This window comes from Camelus ferus, chromosome 22 (genome assembly GCF_009834535.1).
Source record: "Camelus ferus isolate YT-003-E chromosome 22, BCGSAC_Cfer_1.0, whole genome shotgun sequence".
In the NCBI taxonomy this organism is placed as follows: Eukaryota; Metazoa; Chordata; class Mammalia; order Artiodactyla; family Camelidae; genus Camelus; species Camelus ferus.
This window is the reverse complement of record NC_045717.1, coordinates 10591694-10615671: the sequence shown is the minus strand read 5'-3', so window position 1 is coordinate 10615671 and position 23978 is coordinate 10591694.

Sequence of the window (23978 nt, the reverse complement as noted above, 5' to 3'; positions counted from 1 at the left end):
ACTCTCACTTATAGGCGTTTGGACTCTCTAGTTTGTGGATTATCTGTAACAAAATGTTAATCCCAGCCATGATTCCGAGTCAGTTCCTTTGCTCAGGAATTGTAATTCATTTTTAATATTAGCCTTAGGGGTAGAAACATGATTAGAAATGCAGAATAATGCTTTCATTCAAAACCAATTAAAACGACTTCTGGATTCTCCAGCATAATGGGTAATTCACAGCACTGCACTTCTCCATTAAGATAGACTGAATTTGATGTGTTGAAGGATGTTTTAAAATTTAGTCACTGAAATATATTTCGGGAAAACATATAATTTTAGTTTTTCCTAATAAGGAAAAAGACTTAGTTTTGTGTCACATTTGAAAAAATACAAGATTGCGTTATGTCTTGGCAAAAGAAAAGTTGAGTTTCTGTTTTTGATCTGTTGCAAAAAGATGATGTTTCATATAAACTGTACTATATTTGCTTTAAGCTAGCTATGCCTTGCCCTGCAATAAAGTATCATTTTACAGTATATAGAGAAACCATCACTTACAAAATTTATTTATTGGTGGCAGTATTATGTAATCTGATACTTTTTAAATTTCAGGCAGGAATTAAAAAAATACAGTTGCAAAGAAGATAATTAATGGCATATTCTCTAAAGTCTTATTGTATTTGCTAGGTTAATTGGCTTTACTTTTTAGAAATCTTTGTGTTTAAAACCAAAGATGGGAAATGTTATTACTCTTTGAATACGTACATGGCTTATTATTTGGTTATGAGTAGGTACGTTAGTCGGGAAATAAAACTTGAGATATAAAAAGATTTTTAATAGTCTTCTGGCTTGGAGCTGTGTTCCTTTTAGGCAGTATGCTTCGCTGGGTTAGAAGGGCCTGGCGTTGTTCAGTGTCAGAGAAGAGCTTTTCTTCCACCCTGTAGCCGGCTTGTGTGACAGGAGTGTGGGAAGGGAGCCTGTCAGCTGTACTTTAGAATTAAGTAAAAAGAATTGTCTGATCATAATTATTCATCTAAACATCACTCCTGAACTGACCTTCCTTTCTACCTGTTTTCCTAAGATGATTGGAATACAGAGTCAGGAAAAAGAAAGTCATTCATTCATTCATTCATTCATTAAAAAAAAAAAAAAAAGTAAAAAGTCAAGAAAATGTCTGCAATGCAAATCACGAAGAAAAAACAAAAAGAGAAATTTAAACACAAATTCTAGAAAGGAAGTTGGTTGGGGTTTGGTTTTGTTTTCCTTTCAACTGGATTCTGTGAGTCCCTTTGCTGCCTCGCCGTCTCCGCAGCAGTGCGGTGCGGGTTCACAGGCTTTCTGCTCTGGTGTCCTTTACTGCTTCTGCACGCGGTGGGCACCACTTCACAGAAAGAGCTGTTGGATGTTGGGAATGCTCTGTGGAGGGGAGACAACATCTGAAGGATGTAAAGAAGTTTTGTCGCCCACTCCCTGAGTATCAAATATATTTACTTCCTTAACTTGTCGGTCCAAGAGAATGCCAGTTTTTAACTGAAGCCTGCAGAACGTTCTCCAGGAGCACTGTAGATGTTTATTAACTGGAGGATGTTACTCTGTGCCCACCGTTTAGGATGTTACTCTGTGTCCATCATTTTGGACTTTTAAAATGTGGTGCCCTTGGCTTCTAAGAGGGCAGATGACAAGATAATATGTAGTATACCAAACTTTTAACTCAGTGTTATGTTTCCAATATGCTTAATTAAAAAAAATGTTTATTCTTTCTTATCTATATGGATGTGCTTGCTGACAGGGAATGCTAATTCCTACTCTAACTGCTGAAGTCTTTAATTGTAGTAGGAGGCAGACACAGACCCATCGAGCCTGGACTAGCTTTCCTAGTCCTAAAGGACCTGAAGTCTTGGGTTTCCTCCCATCTTTATTATCCTCTGAGCCAGCCTGGAAGCCCTGAGATTCCAGAAATGCTATGGCCTGGGTACCAGGTTAATATACTTACTGTAAATTTTACAAAAAAAAAAGTAAAAATAACCCAGATGCTCAATACTTCTTAGAAAAATTTTGGTTAGTTCAACATTAGAAGAGAAAGTACACACCCTTATTCCATTCTTTTTTTTTTTAATTGAAGTACAGTCAATTACAATGTGGTGCACAGCACAATGTCCCAGTCATGCATATACATACATACATTTATTTTCATATTCTTTTCCATTAAAAATTATTACAATGTATTGAACATAGTTCCCTGTGCTATACAAAAGAAACTTTTTAAAACCTATGTTTTTATATAGTGGCTTAATCTGCCCAAATCGCTAAGTAGAAGGGAGCATGTTTCTTTACACATATTTCTTTCTCCCTTTTTTTTTTTTTAAAGCAAGCTGTTTTCTAGTTTGATTTGCTTTTACTTGATGAAAATGCTGAAGCATGGCATTTCTGAAAGTAAAAATATACAGAAAAAGTAAAAGGAAGAAAGTTTAAAATTCAGACGTGTTCCTGTAACCTACATCTAACTGCTATCAACGTTTAGGTGGCACGAGTTATTCTAGAGAAACGCAGTTGTATTTACTTGTGTGTATCTATGCACGTACAGGAGCACAGGTACACGATATATTTAACTTTATGTAATGAGTCACTTATTTACGCAGCACTGCATACTCCTTTTCTTTTTTTTTAAACCTCAGATTATATTATGCTTTTTTGGTCAATAAAAATTTTCAAAAATATAATTTAATGCCTGTGCAGTGCGTGATTCTGTCTGACGCATTTTAATTCATTTACTCATTTTCCTGCTATCGATTCTTTGCAGTGTTATAAAGAAGGGAGGCGCCTGCACTCTGAATATCGTTACTGGAATGCTTCAACACGCACATGTCCTTTTCTTTTTCCCTCATCCCTCCGTTGCCCAGGATGACTGGGTCTGCTTGTCTGTTGATTTCAGGAACATACACAGAGCCTTCAGTCTCAAAGGCATTTCCCAGCTTGCAGTTAAAAAGGACAAGCCTGTTCGCTCTGAGAAAGTATTTTAATCTGAGCATTTCCAATTTAAGGAAAAGAGCTTACAGAAGTTAATTTTGATGAAGCATATTTAATCTTTTGCCTTACTTGGCTGTTAATTTATGAATGCAATGCATGCATAGGCAACACAATAGTATAAAAGTATATCTGTGTGTGTGCGTGCATATATATATATATATATGGCTAATTCTTTCTGCTCACTGTTTCTTCAGTCTACCTCCCATACCACCCTTGGGTAATTTTTATGTTAATAATTTGATGCTTCTCATTCCACACTTTAGTGTAGGCTTATATAAATTGATCGTTCAATAAGGTGCCCCATTCCCAGGAAAAAAAAAATCTGGTGTTTTATCATCCCTGTTATTGTCTAATATGCTCCTCCTACTGCTCTTGTATATGATGATCAGCCCTAGAGTTAAATGTACGTACCTCATTCATTCTTTTTAATAGCACGTTATACACTATCGTGCCACAGGTGAGGTTCAATCTCTCCACCATTTCTGTGACCGCCAGCTCCTGGTGTGCTCTCACTTCCACCAGCCAGCACCTGCATCTCTCTGAGGGGCTTGGCTCCAGCTGCCCGAGCCGACTTTTCATCCCCTGCGGGCAGCCTGGAACCGATGACTGACAGGTGCAGGGGACCGCTGGGGACAACACTGACCGTGACCCCCGCAGCGCCCAGAACTTCTCTCTGTGACTGAGCCAGTTGCCATGGTGGGACACTGCTGAAAATTGCACAGTGGTCCCCCTCCCCTCCCTGTGCCCCCTCGCAGGCTGTTTTTTCTAGGAGCACTTCTTAATAAATCATTTTTACACAAATCTCCTCTCAGGGCCAGTTCCTGGGGAACTCAGCCTAAGACATAGAGTGTGTCTAGGTTTTCTTCCCTGCTAATGGACATTTAAGGAGTCTTGACTGTTGGGTCTTCTAGCCTTTTCTTCCACATTCAAACTTGCACACACATCCTTCCATGTGACCGTTTTCCTTTGTTACAGGATAGGTGGACCCTCACACTGATTTCTGAGTAAAAGAGTTGATGTCATTTTTAAATTTTAATAGACAAGAGCTGGAAGAAAATCCAAAAATGATGGCAGACATTCACACTCCTTCCAGCACACAATATGTGTGCCTGACAGTTTTCCTGCACATTATTCACGCTGGGTATTAACAATTAAAAAAATTTTTCTTAACCTAACCAGTCAAGAAGGTTTTTGTTATACCTGATTCCTAGACGCCTTGCGCCTCCTTTCACGCGTTGTTTTGTGTTTCTATTAGTTTTGCTGTTCGCCACATCTTTGTGGATTGGCAGAGTCTTTCATATTATTAGGGGTGCCACCTTTTTCTTAACAGTTTGTAAGATGTGTTTGTATTGAGATGTCTTCATTCTTTGTCTACATGTATATTGAAACTATGTCTTTCCAGTTGTTTGTTTGGAGTTTGTTTCAAAAATCATTTCAAAGGAGAGGCAGATAAAAACACTGAGGCTATGTCTAAGGAGACATCCCCGGCTTGGGAACCGTGCCTGCCCGTTCGCGTCCCAGCGTCTTGATGTGCACATTTGTGAATCATATGCATCGTTCCTATTTGGGTCAGTGTGCACAACTTGACTCAATGCAGACTGTCCTATTTATAGGACTCCCGCTTTACGAATTCCCACAACAAAGCTTTTAGCACCAGTCCTGCAGGCTGTCCCACTTACAGCTTTGCGCTGCACATCAAGACGTGAGAGGAGGCAGCGGATCGGAGTCCGGGCTGTCCAAGTGTGTGGTTATCAGGCACTTGTGGGAAAATGAGCTCCCACCAGGAAACGTGAGAGGATCAACTGCACCGCGCCGTACACATCAACTCATTTACACCCTGCAGCAGGGACATGAGCTCCCAAGTTAAATTTTAGGCTTGAAAGATCTGCTGTGATGGTTTATATTGATTAAATGGTCAGGTGCACATGGGCACATGCCCAGCACGCACCCACCCTGCCCGGTTCCGTTCCCTCCCCTGGTTCACCGGGGCCAAGGGAGGGGAAAGTCCTTTCCTGCACGTTGGGCTCCTCTGTGCTGTTCACCTTTTATTTCCTTTCTAACCCATCCCATCCATTAATTTTTCCATATCACTCTGCCTCTCTGCTTACTTTTAATAATTAGAAGTTTAAAAATAGTTGCTTTTCAAAACAAATAGATGTCTGTATAATTAACAGACTTTTCGTGAAGTACGCTTTTTTCCCCTTAGTGCGAAGTGTTAAAAATACGAAAGACTATCTATGTATATAATAATTAAGCTAACGAATATTTAAGGAATGGATTTCTATATCTAGTTCATACCCCTCAGTCAGAGTATAATTAATGGACATGGTCCCAGTTTTATGGAGATCATCTTTTAAATCTCCAAATTCCTCAAAGCTTCTTTGGCCTTGGAGTTGTGCACACTTGCTTTTCAGTGATCTCTGCATTTCAGCCCATGCACATAAAGCTCCCTACCTCTCACCCCGCCTCATCTCAGGAGAGGAGCAGCCCTGTGATATATACGTTTCCTAATTAAAGCTTAAATCTAGTTCCCAGCAATTGCACTTCTGAAATGTTGGAACCACAGAGTGAAATATTTTTAACTTTTTCCATCTATCACTCTGGTGTTTAGGTTGCCGGTAATGTCAGCCAGGAAAGTATCTGAATTAGGAGCATTTTTCATAGAGACGACTACTGCATTTCTTAAATCGGTAAGTTAGTGTTAAAGATATCACGGGAATTTATCCCAAAATGTAATTGAATTTTTTTTTATTGGTTTTAGGGTACAGTTCTTAGTTGTTCAGTTCACATATGAACCATAAGTGAAGAACATAGCACAAGCTGGTGTTGGAACAGCCATTAAATTTTACAAAGGAACACGATCTTTTAGGAAGTCAAACCCTTTGCCTGGAGATACTGTCCATTTGGCATTGAAATGGACAGCCTCCTAGGTATGTGAACTACAATGGCAGCGCTGGGTGAGAACATCTGGAGTGTTACTTTTTGGCAATAAATTCACTATTGTCGAAAAATGAATAAAAATCTCCCACTTGGATACCTACGAGAGCTAGCCATTCTGCTTTTTTACGGCTGTTGGGGCAAACCTCTTATTTCGTTACACCTAATAGTTCCTCTGTACAGATTTCACCATGATATTTTATAATTCCTTTCCAAAGAAGTAGTGTATTTGTTTTAAATGGGAAGAAATGCTTTGATTCTATTTCTTTTGCCTTTTTTTTCCCTTTTCATGTAACACAACATTTATGAAACTTGGACTATTGTTTTAACACGACAACAGTGAAGGCCACAGCTTTTGGATGAATGATATTAAAGTGGTACCGTAGCACGTGATAAACAAACATGAGGGCTTAGTATGTGCCTGCTGTTTGGCCCAGCACTTTATAAAACACGGCACCGTTTATTCCTCATAACACCCATGTGCCCAGGTAGTGTAAGTAGCCTTATTTTACAGATGGGAAGAAAAAAAATAACACATGTGAAGAAACATGGTCAGACTGTGCCTTAGCTAATAAAGTAAAATTCCTTAATTCCTTATTTGAAGTTTAGGACATCCGGAAATACAAATTTTTCAGAGATGAAGTCGATGGTTTTTGTTTCTTGCACGAACTCAAAGTAACTGCTCATGACCACTTCCTCTGCTCTTCTTGTGCAAGGAAATGGTTAACACTGTTCACCTTGAGCAAGAGTCATTGTAACTGACCAAAAAAGTGGTGAAATCCACAAACTTCTCAGTAGTGAATTATACCTCTGTAATTCTCTGTACTATCATTCCTGTCTAGTAAGCCCTGTCTTCATCACACAAAGGCAGACTTAAACCTAGCCGTGGGTCATAATGTCTGTAGTTCCCAGGGTGAATACTTAAACGTTTGGATTTTGGTCATAGGAGCCTGGACAGGTGCAGTGTTTCAGCATTTATGGAGAGGTACCCACTGTGAGTTTGAAAATGGAGTCTTAACATATCGAGAACTGTAAGTCTCTGTGTTCTTTGGGCACTTGGTGAGGGAGGTTGAGAACCTTGCTCAGAGGGGATGCTGAGCCAGAGCGATTAAGCCAGGACAGGGCACAGTTGACAGGGAGTCCTTGTTTGTTAGTATATACTTGCCTTGGCAGCCCAGGTTTGGGATTCCCTCTTCTCCCATTAGTAGGAGAAATTTGAGGCCAGATCTGGAGTTGGAGTTTTTGTCCCTTCCATTAGGAATTGAGTTATGTTGATTTCTTTGGTGAACTCACTTGGCAGGTGACGTATACTATGATTCCATTTCCTACCCGAGACACTAATATTAGTAGTATGGATTTATGTCACAGGATATGATTTGTTGTTAGATTATTTTTGTCTTTGTTGTGGAATCAAGGTTGTTGACTTGTAAAGTGCATGGTTCTATTGGTTGTGAAATAGCTGAGGCAAAGTGTCATGGCGGGTGATGGCCATGAAAGCTTTCAGCTCAGCCTTCTCTTCTGACTGTCCCTTCTCTTCTGTTGCTGTCAAGATTCTTCTCCTCCTGGAGTTGTGGCCTCTCAGTAACCATAAGCATCAGAATACAGAAGATAAACACAATTTGGCTTCTAGCATCTTCACAGATTTTATTGGCCTTTTACCATTTCTTTCTCTGTAGAAGTCTTGCCATGTCCCAAATCCAACACATTTGGAATGAAAAGGTTTCATGGAGAAAATCACCAAACTTCTCAGTATGCCCACTGATTTAATTTTCTTCCCACACTAAACTCTAGTACCTGCATCCAGCCATCATTTACACATAGTTATCAAATGCTTCCACACATGAGGAATGCCATTGGTTCTGGAGATACCATGGTGACTCAGACTGACAAGATGCCCTCACTCTTGGAGCTCATATTCTAGTGAGGAGAAGACAGATAATACCATATGAACAATCAGTATTGAGACAATTTCAGGTGGTGATAATGCAGGAGAGGTAATAAATGTGTAGTGTACAGGGAGGGTGATGGGGCTGAGAAAGGGAGGTAGTCAGGGGAGACTCTCAGAGGAGGTGAGATGACCTGAAATCTAAGCAATGGGAAGGAATCAGATGGAAAGATTCTGGAGGAAGAGCTTCCAGGCAGAGGGGTTCCAGGGCTGCCATGGAAGGTTGTGTGGTATGTGCACTGCATAAAAGGCACCTGGACAAGTGGAGAAGTTGAGTCTGCAAACTTATGCTCCTCTCACACAGCTGTGCTATGAGGCAGGGGGCTGCGTCTTCCCTGAGAAACAGCAGGACTTTTTGTTTGTTTGTTTTAACCACAAAGGCTGTCCTTTGGCCAAGCCGAGCACCTGAGGGGACCGTGTCCACCAGAGGGTACATATGTGAGTTTTGTTTTGCTTTGTTTGGAGTGGAGACCACTTTATAGGCTACAGTTTTGGGTGAGTTAGGTGTGTAAAATTGACCTGTTAGTGCTCAAATAGATTATAAGATTACTGACAATATATTATTGCAACTAATGTATGATAAAGCTTTCAAACATGATACATTCATCAGAGAATGTTGTAAAGCTTCTTGCGAGAACACAGCAGGTCGGCAAGCTGCAGAACCTGGTGTTGTGAAACGCTGAGACCGTCAGTGAAATCTGAAATAGAACCAGTACATTGTCATCGCCTAAGTGCGTCAGGATTAAAATGCATTATATGCTTTCATTTTGTGAAAAGCACGTGTTAGATTGTAGGACTTAGGAATTATTGACTGGGGTTTGATGCCATCGAAGAAAACCAATCATTTCCCCCCAAAATGATCGTGAGCTTTGTAAGAGGAAGACCCTGACAGCTAGTTTTGGACTTAAGGTTTCTGAATGTCACAGAATTCGAATTTGACAATGGTTTTTGGAGAAAGATAGAACAAAGCATGGGTGTGTTTTAGGTTTAACAACAGAGGAGGTTTCGGTGATCTGCTCGTAGCTCTAGGGAAAGGAATTAAAAAAAACAAACCAACCAACAAACACTCAATTCGGTGGGCCTGAATTCTCCCACTCTCGCCCGTGCCCCTTCCCCTAACCACATTGTGAAAGATCTGGCCCAGTCAAGGAGTCTGTTTAAGGATTAAGTTCCCTATTCACACAGGAAAGGTGATCACACGGACGGGCCTGTGTTCTGAATTTTAATGAGCCCCCCCTTCCATCCCCCCAGGGTGAGGAGAGGTAAGAAACAAATGGGCCAAAGAGACTAAACAGTACAATAACCCTACAGAACCCTGTTACATAAAGAGAAAGAACCCAGACTGGGTACTTCAAAGTGAACAGATGTGGCTGGTTAATTCAGTTGCCCTGACCAAGCGATTAAGGGAATTAAACCTGGCCTGTTTCATTACGCTGAGCATCCTTACACCCACTCTTCTTTCGAGATACAATGCTGCTTGGAGTCTAAGAGTTATCATCAAAGACCAGGGTGAAGCCAAACATTATCAATCCCAGCTGTGACATTTCACCTTTTCCCTTAAATAAATGCATTTGTGAATGTAGGAGGCTTCTGCAGAGTCTACCTAAATTAATCCCTTTTGAAAAGGGTACATAAAAACCTGGAGCTTTGCTTTGTGATAGAGCTGTCTATTTAAAGGGTCCAAAAATTTATATAAACCATCATTATACCAACCTGTTTTCTAGCTGTAATGCGAGGCTCTCTTGGGCGCAGTTTACTATTTATATATAAAGTGTATAGATGGTTTAAACGTTTTTCTAGCACATACTAGACTCTCAATAAATGTCTTTAATTGGTGACTGTAAGAATGACCAGACGAATCTTTTAGTTTCCTGTGATATTTTGAGAGTCTAAGTATTTTTGGTTATTTCAGTGGTTGGTAAAAACAGAATTTTCTCTTCAAAATGCCACACTCCTCTAAAATACGATGAAAGTTTAGAGAACATAGTAATTCTTTTTTAGTTATACAGTTACAGAAGAGAACATTTACCATCATTTTTAGATTTAAATAGGGGTAGTAAAAAATTCCTTGCACAAAGATATTTTGGCATGCGGGTGTTTGGTTGGAATTCCAACCTGGAAATCACTTTTTAAACATAGGTATTTCTCCAAAGAGCAGACAGAACATTGTAATCATAGCATAAGAATATATTTCGTGTTGTGTTTACTATTTATTCATATACTTCCCAGGATTACTGGATGGTCTTATTAGTGAATGCTTTATAAAATAAACTTGAAAAAAAATTCTTATCCATACCTTAGAAAATTGTTGTTATGTAAGATAATACATGATTTCTGTAAAGTGTTTGCACCTTGTAGATAGTTTGTTTGACATCTTGCCATCTGTACTTTCATGGAAAGGATCCCAACATGCACAATTGTGTACCTTTTTCAAGCAGGTAAATCAAGTCTTTATGCTAAAGGACAAGATGTAAGGGTGTTTTGATTTGTTTTGTTTGTTTTAGGTTTTCCCCTCTGTTTTAAATAGAGTCACTGCTTCTCCAGTCTGTGATGTTGAGTCATCATGGTACTAACTCCAAATATATCAAAGCCATTTCCCTTTCCGCTTCCCTTGGACCAATTGACTTTTCCCTTTTCTGCCCTAAGTAATCCTCAGAGGCCCAGAAAGTGAGGAAAATTCTGGCGTTAGAAGAGAGTTAGAGGCCTCCCGTCTGTTGTCCTTCCTGAAGAACCATTAGTGCACACTGTTTATCATATTGACAAATGCCTTTTCTCCTGATAGTCCGTTTAATTTCTGGTTTTGCATGTATTAGAAAGGAAATGGGACCAAAACCCAAAGACTCCCTGATTATGTGGGTAAAATAGAAAATGGATATATGAATTGACTTCACATTCCCAGCAATAGTTTTTCTCCTCTCTGATTTTTGGGTTGAAGGAAAAAGGTTGATAAACACTTCTTGTCTGATGCGACTTCAGTCATGACACCAAGGTGGCTCCGTTCACTGCAGCTCTGAACTCTCTCCTGGTTATTGGAACTGTGCTAGGGAGGAAGGACAAAGGGAAATGCTTTCATTCCTACTAATATCATCACTCATCTTAATGAGATCAGGATAGATTCCCCTGTGAGAGCAAGATACTTTTGTTTACGTCAAAGCCCACCTGATTAGTACATAAAGAGAAAACGGGGTTTGGTGGTACCTGGATTCCAGGCGATTGTCGTGGGTGTTCCTTAGAGATAGCTGTCAGCTGCTAACAGTGATGCCTCAGATTCAGGTACCTGCTCCTGCCCCAAATTAAAGTCTCTTAGCCTCTCGTCCTTCCTGTCTTGACTTGCAAATATATACATTATGAGCATTTCCTTAGGAGATTTGATTGAGTGATAGGTATTTTCCCTTCCTGGTCTTATTACAAATAAAAGTTCTTCATCTTGAATATTATACTTGTGGGATTTTTCATGTCTGCTGAGATGAATCAATATATTTCAGCTAGGTTAATTTTGACAAAATAAACAGACCAATTTCCATCCCAGTGTTCTTATGCTCCTTTGGCCATATAACTAAAGAACACCAGGGGAAATCTGAATTACTTATCTGGAAATAACTGCAATATAATTATTTATATTGCAGTAGAAAAGTTATATTATTTTGACTATAAATGTTGTATGCACAGCCTGATTGTATTTTGCACAACATTTGTAAACGTGTGTGCGTTTTCTAGACATTTTGTCCAGTGGAAATTAATATTCATTGAAATCAGTGAAAATAACTACCTTCTGTTGAGTACTGTGTGCCAAACATGTGCCGTATTAGCTCATGTCATCCTCAGAACAGCCCTGTGAGATAGGTGTTTTCTTATTCTGAAATTTAGAGAAGTATTTTAAATATTCAGATGCTTTTAGTTATAAGGAATAGTCTGAAACTGATGAAAGCAATAAGGAAATTTTATCTTGTAAAACTGGAAATCTAGAAATACATCATTACCAGGCAGGATCTGGTTAGAGTTCTGGCTTACCTTTTTCTTTTTTTTGGCCTTTCTACTCAATCGATCCTAATCTCTGTGTCACCATTGTCCTCAAATTATTTTTCCTAATGGTTAGAAAGAGTTGTTAAAATTGATTGGAGCAAAAGACTTCCTTGTTCATATCTAGTGGTAGAAAGAAAAACTGGCTCCCTGTTAGTCTCTGGGGAAAGGAAGAATTTTCCCAGAAACCTCTGCAGCAAGCCTTTATTCACATCACGTTGACCATGCCTGTCCTGGTGCCCCTTCCTGAGCCAATCACCGGCAAAGAGGAAGGGAATTACTCTAAGCTTATACATATCAGAGCTCAGGGTGGAGGTGAAGGTAAGGTCAGCTTTCCCTCCCCCTTTCTTTGGTTACGGTAGGGAGAGAATGGGTAACTGGTCGGGGTTAAGATTCTGTGGAGGAGGGAGGGAGGCATGAATGGATTTCAGTTAAAAATCATTGTCCAAAAACAGAGGGACTGGATAATCCATAAGGCTTTATGGCTTCTGACTGGTGGTCCCTACCCTGAAATTACGTCTTTTTCATTTCAGAAACCCAGGCTTCTCTGTTGTCTCTGGTGATGAATATCAGGTCTTATTTATGAGAATATATTTTCAATAAAACTTAAAAAATAATCTGCGTAGCCTTGGACATGTCACTCTCCCTTTCGCCTCAGTTTCCCTATGCGTACAAAGAGTGAACTGAAACATTTTAGGCTTTGTTACAACGCACCATGCCACTCTGCCCGTATAGTGTGAACACAGGCGTGGGCGATTTGTAAATGGGTGGGCGTGGCTGTGTTACAAAACACTTTATTTACAGTAATAGTGGTGACCCATGGCTTCCAGTTTGCCCACCTCTGAACTGGTTGATCTTTAAGATCTCTATCCTCTAAAATGTAGGCTTAAGATTTGTATACATTAGTAGCAGTTTTAATATACATTTTGAATCAGAAACTTTTATTCTAGCAGAATTCCCATATTTGATATATTGTAGATTTAAGAGCTATTAACATTCATAATTGCTAAGACTTGATATTATATTACTTCCTAGCATAAAATTTTAAAGTGCATCCTCTGCCATTTGGATATCTGCAGGAAATTTCTTATTTTTGGATTGTCATAGCATTTTGGAAACCTTTTCTCCCAGACTGTGTTGACACTTACTCGTGAAAGTAACATTCCTGTCTTGACTGGCAGCTTAACCTGTTGAAGATGACAAGACGATGTCGATAAAAGTAGCATAAAAGGCCTAGGAAAAGAGAAAATATGGGAGGGACCCTTATCATGTTAATGAACATGTGATTATCAGGTGTTCATCTTTTATTTAAAAAACGAAGTTGTTCATGGAAAATAACACTGAATAGTCTTTTATGGTTCCAACACTCCTCATAATTAATATATTCCTCTCTTAATTATAAAATGTGCAGGTAGATTCAAGGGATAGAAAGCCACTCAGTCACCTTCATTAATATTAAATGAGATACATTGCATATAAAAATGACATATTCAGTCAGTTTCCCCTGAAATAATACATCACAATTCTTGTTACTCCTGGAGTAAAATAAATTGGTTTTAGTGTTTGGTTTTAGTGGGTCAGTGTCACACCTGTAGCAAAGAGACAGGTGCTTGGCAGACAGCAATAAAACTATCAGGGAGCTTGATAGTTGAAAATCCATCTTACCTGTTTCTTTTTTTCCCCCTAAATTCCACTTTAAAATATATATATATATATATATTTTAAATTTATATATATATATAAATTTTTATATAAAACACATAAACCAGATATCATCTTTGAGTCAGAGATGAATGAATTAATGAAGGTTTATTATGATCACAGCACATGCCATTTGCATCTACTAAGAACAATTACTCATGAGAAATACAAATTTTAATTTTAGGGATGCACGCAAGTAATAGCTCATTCATTTGTCCACAAATAACATGTGAGGAGATGAGATTTCTGCCTGAATCTAATCTGTCTTCTTTCACCCTCACTGCCAGGGAAATATGTGGGGAAAAAACATCTAGAGTGTCAAAGGCAAACAAAAGTAAAAGAAAATTTGGGGATGATCTGAACCTTTCAAGAGGGCAACCAGGTAGGTGGTGGAGGTCTGGGAGACTGTACCACAGTTTAGTTGATCAGGAAAAAAAAAAAAAAAAAAAAAGACATTTCTGTTCTTGAAGCTTCAATTCTGATGTTTGTAAAATGGGACAAATAATATATTTCCTGACTGCTTCAGAGGCTTGTTAAAATCAAGTAAGGTAATATATGTGTGAAAATGCATTGTACTCTGATGTGATTCTATGGGAATGAAGGATTTAAAAATCTTGTGCGGAGTAGATTCCTTTTGAGGTCCGGTCAGCACACCTGAACGTGAGTTCTTTCTCCCTGTTTTCTATGTGCGTCACTGGTTCTTCTCTTCGCTTTGATTTACCTTGCCTCAATCCCACAAATTACAGATTTTAGGTTAAGGCATAATCTCTTCTATTTATCCATCCATCCATCCATGCATGCATGCATGCATCCATCCATCCATCCATGCATGCATGCATCCATCCATCCATGCATGCATGCATCCATCCATCCATGCACGCATCCATCCATCCATCCATTTATCACTCAACATTCATTTTCTGTCCTTTAGAGGGACTGAGGTGATTCTCTCTGAAAGGGTCGTGATGATTCAACAGTCTTGATGGATGTTTTCTCCAGAGGGAAGGGCCTTCTGGAGTCATTGATGTCAGTCAGTTAGGTCTGTGACTGGCTGTGGTCAGATGCCTGAGTAGGTATCAAAATGGCCTGGCAAGGTTGGTTGTGGAGAGATGGCAAAAGACCCTTCTGAGCAATCTGGACTTTTTCAGGAATAGACAGCAGGCACTCTAGACATTTAGACTGCTTCCAGGACAACTTTCGGATTCTCAAGCCCTCCAAATTAAGAGTAAATTAATTTAACCATTAATTTATATTTCCTTCAGAACAAAAGAAAAAAGATTTCTATTGAAGGCCAAGAGCCAGTAGGTAATTAACCAAATTCTAGCTCTTTGGGGATGGGAGGTCATGTAGATCAGAGGGGAAAAAAGAAAAAAGAAAAAGAATAACAAAAAATGGAGGAAGAATAATAAAATATGGGACAGTGTTGAAAAAGTTTTTTCCATGTCTATACTAGACCCAACTCTGTGCCCTGAAATGAGAAATACTCACCTAGTGTTAAAGTTCTTTATCTTCTGGCCCATCCGGTCATGTCAGCACATAGGATGCGTTTTCTATGGGGGAGTTATTCCAGGCAAAACTTGACTCGCGGATACTTTTGAAACATAGCATGTCAGGAAGTGGATAGTCAGCACTGAGTTCAGGAAGAACTCTGCTCTGGGCACCGAAGCGCCTAAAACTCAGCGTTCTGTAGGCCTGATGACTCAAGGTCCTGGAAATCATTTTGGAAGCTACCGAGTATGAAGAATGCTAGGAAGAAACTCAGAAATACGTTTTTCCTCTTCTCATTTTATAGCTGAAGACAGAGATTCGCAGATGTGCAGTCTCTGGATGTACTCAGTCAGCCCGGGCACCCCTTCTCCCGGGCCTGGGACAGAGGAAAGGCTTAAGGAACCTCTCTAAAGTGGGCGTAAGATTATTATCAGTCATTTCACCCCTTCGGATTTCAGCTTGTCTTCAAAATAGAGAGTTCGGACCAGGTGAATTGTAAGGGCTGTCTTCATTGGCTGGTTGAGTCTTCCTTTTTGAGAGGCAGCTGTTTATTGGTCTGAGTTGGGGACAAAGAGAATCTCCTCCCCTGTGTATCTGCTCTTGCCAAAGTTTGCCCGTGGTGGCTTCTTAAGGAAGGCCCCAAGACGGTGATGAAAGTTTATATATATCCTGCGACCATGGTATGTTTTACTCATTGCACGAAGAGATCTTTTTTGAAAGAGGTATTCATGGGATAGAGAACATCCTTGAAAGGAGACCTATATTTGGCCCTGCTCTGTTAAGTGCACAACCTTTCACCTAAAATAAGGCAGACTGGTGAGTTATCAGTGAAGTCAGTCAGGAAAGACAAATGGCTTACTTCTTTAATTTGGGGGATGGAATGCCACATCTGAGTTAAATTTACTCAAATGATGGCTGCAGGACCAAAATACAGTAGTACAGGAAATTAATTGTGGTAAAAATTTAAAATGCTATAAAGAACTGTGTTAATTTAATTTCCCGTTACTTTGTGGAACGCACAGAACATAAAATTCGCAGAACGACTCATAAAGCCAGAGCTATACTTTACTCTTCTGACGGGGAGGCCCTGGTCTCAGCTTCATGTTGTGATTTTTTTGTTTTTTCCAAGAAGAGGTTATCTTGAAAGATTTTTTTTTTTTTTTTTTTTGGTCTCTGTGTGCAAAAAGGCAACACAAATTACACCAGATGCTGCTCCTTGGATCTGGCAAATTTTTGTTCATGAATCTAAACCTGAATTAAATTTCTCTGTCTCAGCTTTCTGTAAAACTGAAAGATTTTTTGCCTAGTTGCGCCTGTCTTTGACAGGTTCCTGCTCATTGATTTTTTTTTAGCTCTTTATTGGAAGATTGTGGAGGAAATACCAAGGTTCCGGTTCTGCTGGGCACTGACACTGTGACCCTGGATAAGATACTTACCTTCTCTGTGCCTCTCTACTTCATTTGGAAAATGAGAATAGTTAAGATTACCGCAATTCATAGCAACAAGAGAATTAAGTCATTTAACGCATATAAAGCACTCAGAAAAAGATCCGATGCACAGCATACACTTTAAAGGATGCTGATTATTTATTATTGTTATTGTTGTTATTTTTGTCCTTGATTCAATGATCCAAATAATCTTTCCAGTGGAAATTCACAGAAGTTTATGTTCTTCCACATGTATATACAAGACTTCATGTTACATTTTATCTGCTCTTGAACTTACCTCTGTGTAGCTACCATCAAAAGGAAGAGGATGTTTTTACATTCAAGGGACTTTAACATCTATTTGTTAAAACAAGATGTCCCCACCAAAAATTTTAAAAACACAGAAACACAGTAATAGAATAACAGACTCTAATATAATGGTTCAAATTGAATACCCACGTGAAGAGTCTGTTGGAATTCATCAAGGCAGGAATTTTTTTAAAGTTGGTGCAGCCCAGCTTTATCTAGAATCTAGCTTGCAAATGGTTCGTATGTACGGTTACCAGATACAAAGATTGCCAGAGGATACACAGCTAAATTTGAATCCCCAGGTAAACAACCAGTCATTTCCACTATAAGTATATCCTGGATGTTCTTATACAAAAACATTTTTCATTATTTACCTGAAATTCAAAATAACCTGGGTGTGTTACAATTTTATTGGTTAATTCTGGCAACTCAAGTCACAGAGTATCATTATAAAAAGCAGGTGCTAATTGCCAACTTCTAAAATTTGGGGGATTTTTACAATGAAATACAAATTGTTGCTTTTTTGAAAAATTAGCAGATTTGGCAAAACTGGACCTAAGAAGCAATAACAAATTGGACTTGAAGCTTCTGTTCCCTTCCCGTGAGGCGAGTACTCACAGTCAACAGTCTTCCCCTCCTCATTGTCTTTCTTCATTCCTTTGTCTCTAATTTCCATCACTTTCTCCTGGAGACCTTTGGTTTTGAAATCTTTACTCTAATGACTAAATAGGAATTTGGAATTTTAATGTATTTTGCTCATTTCAGCGTGCATGTTTTTTAATAAAGGTTCAAAGATACAGTAATTTAGTAAATTACTCAACCACGATCTATTTACTGTAAGATCTGTAGATACTTTGCCAAGGCATTATCTCGCCAAATGAAAACAGTTCCCTCGAAGCTGTGATGTGCTAATAAGGCCTCTGGGACTTACCACCCACTGGCCCTCTTAAATGCTCCATCCTCCTTCTGAGAATTTGAGCTTCTAAGATTCTGGCAACTTGTAGATGAGGAATCATAATTCTAACATTCTGCACTCCTGGGTCCAATCCAAGGACAGTAACAGGAATTCTTGCTTTCCTTGCAACTAAACTTCATTAGCAATTTCCAGCTTAGTGTGTTTTAATGCATGGCATTCTGAAGTGGTTCAAATGAAATGAAGGATATTAACTTAACATTAGTAATTTCTTGAATTGCACTTGGCTTAATATGTGAAGAGCATTACACACATTATACCTGTCACCAGTGAGAAAGTCATACACCTGGATGGATGTAATCCTTTCATTGGTTTATGTGGACACAAACCATGAGAGAATTGTTTGAAAATCTTTTGAGATTCAGAGAAATTAGGTGTGATATTAGTACTGTGAACTGACTGTGGGAGTGTAAAAGTGTAGATAATTTTCAAAGGTGAAATGCATCTAATAAAAATGCTATCCTTTTGTCCCTGTTTCCCTGAAGGATGATGGTTTATATTTACGTCACTGACCAGAATGACAGTAGAATCAGAGAGTCAATGAATTAAAAGCATCTCTTTTCAAAACCACTCTCTGTTATCTTTTCAGTTTTTCCCTCAAGCCGACATATTTCCTGAGAATGCACCTATAGGTCCAAAATAGAAATTGCAATGTGAGGGCGTGTACCTTACCATCAAGGAGTAAATAAGCCACATATTAGTCTAAGTCTACAAGTCTAGATTCAGCTGCATTTTTCTGCTACTGTTGAGACAGAAAACATAATCCCCTTAGGGACTTGTCCCCTGGTCAACACTTCTCTTCTGAAAGCAAATTATTCAAGAAGTCTTGCTAGTGGGAAGGACCATTAGTAAAGAAATACTTATTTATTTACTGGTATTCTTAAAAATTGACGTGTGGCATTTTACTCAAGGAAAAAAGGCTTAATTGAAATTTTAATATAGCCACATCTCAAATTGAGGTAATAGGCTATTCAAATAAATGAACAAGCAATCAAATTAGCCTTAAGAATAGAGATTTACAATGTGTCAGTTTCTGGTGTACAGCACAATGTCCCAGTCATGCATATACATACATATATTTGTTTTCTTATTCTTTTTCATAAAAGGTTATTATAAGATACTGAATGTAGTTCCCAGAGCTATACAGAAGAAATTAAATTTTTTATGTTTTTATATACCGTGGCTGACATTTGCATGACTGGGTCATTGTGCTGTGCACCAGAAATTGACACATTGTAACTGACTGTACTTCAATTTAGAAAAATTTAAAAATAAAAATCAGAAACAAATTTTTAAAAAGAATAGAGATTTGCCAGAAGTGAGTATTAATCAACTCTCTCTCTTCTGAATTTAGTCATTAGCTCTAAGCCTTTGAAAAAATTATCTCAAAGTGTTGGTAAACTATTTGAAAATGAGAGCATCATGGTTATAATCTGTTGTTCAGCATCGGGTGCTCATTGCCTTTCTCGGTAAATAGTTATGGAGGTTCCCCTATTTGCTAGTCACTGTTCTAGGCACTGAGGATAGAAGAGTGGCTAATAGGGACCAGTCTCTTCTCCTAGAGCTCCTTTCTAGAAGGACAGACCCAAGATAAGCAGTGAACAAGAGGTTGTCAGACGGTGTCAGGCGTCATGAAGAAAATGAAGTGCGGATGAGGGAAGGGGCAGGAGTGAGAGTGAGAGACAGGGCTGGTGAGACGACTTCAAATCCTGGAATCAGGTTTGGGCATGGAAATAGGGGTAACAGAACACACAGAACCATTCCCGTAAGGATCTGTGTTATGAGCTTTGTGGGCAGAAGCAACCGCGAACATAAGAGCCGTAAGGTGAGACTAGCATGGCTACTTCAAGGAGCTGAAGGAGAGGCATTGCGACTGGATGTTAGTGAGCCAGGGGGACGGTAGTGACGGTGAGGCTGGGAGGTGAGTGGGCTGGACCAGGTAGGGGCATCCACGCATATGCATCTTTCAGCCCAGGACTCCCAGATGCACCTTTGTACCGTATCTGACATCACTCTGTTCCTTCCCCTTTGAAAACCTTTCTGCATCTTCTCACTGTCTGCACAAGAAAATGGACTCATTTTAGCATGCCACCTCATTCCTCACTGCGAGAATCGCTGGGACATCTTTAAAAATATAAATGCTCAGGTCCCACCCTAGCTAATCCAATCAGGCTTGACATTGATAATTTATCTAGCTTCCAGCTGATGGGAAGATACAGGCAAGGTTTAGAAACACTCATGTAGATTTATGCAATCCAGCAGAATTATAATACAAGCCCCCTGTATTCTACTGGCCACGTCAACAGGTAAGAAGAAACAGATAGAGTTAACTTTAATAGTGTATTTTTGTTTAACCCAATATGTTCAAGATACCACCGGTTCAATATGTAATCAATACAAAAATTATTAAGAAATAGGTCAAATTCCTTTTTTTCAAACCAAATCCTTGGAATCCAGTCCGTATTTTATACCTGAAGCACATCTCAATTCTGATGGCAAATGTTCGTCAGAATTACTTGACTTACATTTGGAGTACATCAAATTCATGGTTGAAAAAAGAAGGTGCCCGCACCTAAGCTGTCCATCACATACTTAAGATCTTCCAGTAACTGAACTGAGTATCATTGTCAAAAATTGAATTATAAACTAAAAATGAAATAAAATCGAAAGATTAATAAGTTCCTTAGTCTCATTAGCCACACCTCAAGTGCTCCAAAGCCATCCAGGGCGAGTGACTGCCATACTTACCGCGAGGCTTTGGAGTGTGAGTCTGATCTGTTGTCCAGCATGACACAGTCCTGGATTAAGAACTTGAGTTTTGCAGTCCGACATTAATGGGCTTCAATCCCAACTGTGTGCTGTGGGATTGTCGATTAGTCCGTGCCTGCCAGCTTTAATTCTCTCACCTGTAAAAGACGAATATTATTGTTTCCATAGTATCGTTAGAGTTAATTATGGAACCAGAGGTCAAGCATTTAGTGCAATACAGTAGACTTAACAGTTGGTTAGGTTTTTCTTCTACCCTTCCCCATTCCACCTGCCCCATACTTAATCTTATAATTCAGTTGAATCTCTAGAATGGAAAAAAAATAATAATAATAAATACCAAGACCTTCATGTCTGTGTGCCTTTGGTTATGGTCATCTTTCTGAATTTCCTTCATCTCTGTCCTTTCTTTCCTTCTTTCCCTCCGGTGTTATCTTGTCCACAAAACCCCCACCAAACAAGTTGCTATGTGTATGTTAATACAGGCATGTTGTTTAGTTCTTAAGAGTCTCTTCAAGGCGTTGTGGAAGAATTTTACGTTTTTGTAACTCCATTTAAAATATGACTTTATCCTTTGTAATCTAGAATCATATTCAGATAGGAGTTGGGATCATTTTGAGGGGATGTTGAGTTACTGAAGTATTGTTGTTGTTGTTGTTGTTGTAAAAATGCCTTCAGAGGTCATCAACCTCCAATTTCTCATGCAATGCTTTAGTAAATGCAGTCTAGGGAACGTTTACTGGTTGGGTCTCGTTCACCCAGATAGATAGCATTGAAGTCTCTATTTTAATTCAAATATCCTCTTACTCAGTACAGCCCTGGAGATGCTTATTTATTAGCACTTATTTTGGATGCAAAATTTGTTAGGATAGTAAAGATAATTCTGCTTGCTTTTTTAAAAAATGGTGAATATTAGATATTATTTAGGAAAAAACTAGGCTATTAGTATAATCTTGTGCTTTTATTTTCTTTTTTAGAAAAAGTACATTTACTTCAGAAAAAAAATCACACTAAAGTTATCTATTTTTTTCACTTAATTATAATTCATGGTCATTTAAATTTGATTTAAATGATTCAGGAACATATAGGAAGAATGTAAATATTATCCAAAATCTAAAATCCAAAAACTATCACTGTTAATACTTTGGTGCATATTGTCCCAGATACCTCTTCACTCATATATAAAATTTTACATAAATGGCATTATGTACTTACACGTCAAGCATTTTTATTTATTTATTTTTTACCCAGTCAGTGATAAAACCTTACAGACATGCCCATAAATACAGAACATTATAATTTTTGTGGGGGTATAAGAATATCATAAAATAAATTTACTATAAATTATTTTACTAATATGGCATATAAGTTTTTTACTATACACATTAAAATGAACATCCGTATTTATGTACTTTTAGACAACTCTTTTTTTTTTTTAAGTGAATCCTTGGTATTGAATTTAATGAATCTAAGGCTATACATACACATTATGTATTTTGATGCACGTTGTGAAATTTCCTTCACAGAATTATCAACAAATACTTTGTGTTGATTTACCCATGTATTCACCAACAATATGTTTTATTATGTTTTCACTCTTTGCCAATCTAGGTGAAAAAATTTATCTCTTCAATTTTCGTATCTCTGATTACTATTTATTTTCTAAATTTCTCCTGCCAATTTTTGTAGACGGATGTTCCCATTTTTCTTATAAATGTGAAAGAACTCAGAATATTAGTTTTATCAAATGAGGTGTATTTATAGCAAACATACATAGCAAGTAGTCATATTTATTAACCTTTTCTTTCATGTATTTTTCCTTAAAAATGATATCAAATTTATTGGGTCCATTTTAAAGTAACAAAAGACCAAGCAGGCTTCATCTATTTGATCAATAGTTGGCCCAAGCTGTCTAAGCTCTGCCACTGATGAGTCAATGTGATTCGAGGCTTGTATTCTCATTCTTTCTAAATTTCCTAACATACTACATGAGAGAGTTGTATGAAATTACTTATAAGGTCTAAAATTATTTGAATCTGTCTTAACATTTTATTGGGGTTTTCTACATTATCACTGAATCTTTGAAAAACATGACTTAAGTTTCTTAAGAACAGAACATAAAAATTTTGTCACTCAGCAATCTAATTTGATCAGTTAAGCAGAGTTGTGCTTTATTTTTAGTCTTTTTTAATCCGGGCCAATCTAGTTACATTAGTTGTGTGGCTTATATGGACTGGATATTCTTAGTCCTAGGATGAGTTCCCCAATAAACACGTCTCTTTGCTGCTTTGTAGCTTATGGTGCAGAAGGCTGAACTGAAGTGTTTTCTTCTCCCTGACACTCCATCTGCCAGTACAGACCCTTGACCGTTGTGCGTTCTCACGGTCATAAACATAGCGAGCACACCATTTTCTTTATAAAATGGAGTGAAGAACAACTAGAACTTTTGAACAATCCCCTTTGTGCTCGATGAGTCAACAGAAAATAGTATAATCAATGCTTTGGTTTATCTGAAACGTTTTGGACAGGTGGGAAGGGAACACTCAACATCTCTGCAATGCCCATACTTTTCCAGACTCTATGCTCAGCAATGGGAGTGTCGACAGTGATTCAAAGCCCTAAACTTGGCTCCATTGCTTCCTACATGCACAGGCAAGTCACTTTGCAGGCTCTCTCTGTCATCCTCATCTTCAGAATTGGGATTAAATTAATTTCCTGTCATGGGGCTGAGGTCAGAGGTAACCCAGATGTTAAGAATGGCTGGCATTTATCCAGTGCTCGGCGCCAGGGACTGCGGACTAGATTTGTTGTTATTTTCACAACCCTTCCACGCTTAATACTTGCCCCTCCATGAATGTTGCTTTCTTAGTTCCACAACACTCTTCCATGGGTGAAAATAATGAAACATTTTGTTCCCTTTCCAGTTACAGAGCTGTAAAGCCAGTGCTGGTTAGAGTCCTGGCTGCACCTTGCTAATTACCTGACTCCCTGTGTCCTGGGAGCAGCCCTCCAGCTAGTGCTTCGCGTCCTTACCACTGACAGCCACGTGGACGTTCCTCTGATGTGGGCAAAAAATAGCCAGTGATTTCTTAGAAACAAACCAATTAAATCTGTGATTGTCAGGGATCAGCCAAACATCCTGGCTAATCTCTAACAGTTCCCTGGTCCTCTGTTGAAGAGTAACGGGAAGCTAGTTCCTTTTCCATTGTTCTGCATCGCGTTTTCCTTCCTGGGCGCATTCCTTCTTCACTGGTCGCTTTCTCACGATTCACACATCTTCTAGGATAGTAGATGCAGGCTGGGGGTCAGTTTGGTTGGTAGAATTTAACAAATAAATATATTTTAATTACTTATGAACACTTAAATGTTAAGAATTGCAAATAAAATCTAGATTTCCGAATTTTCT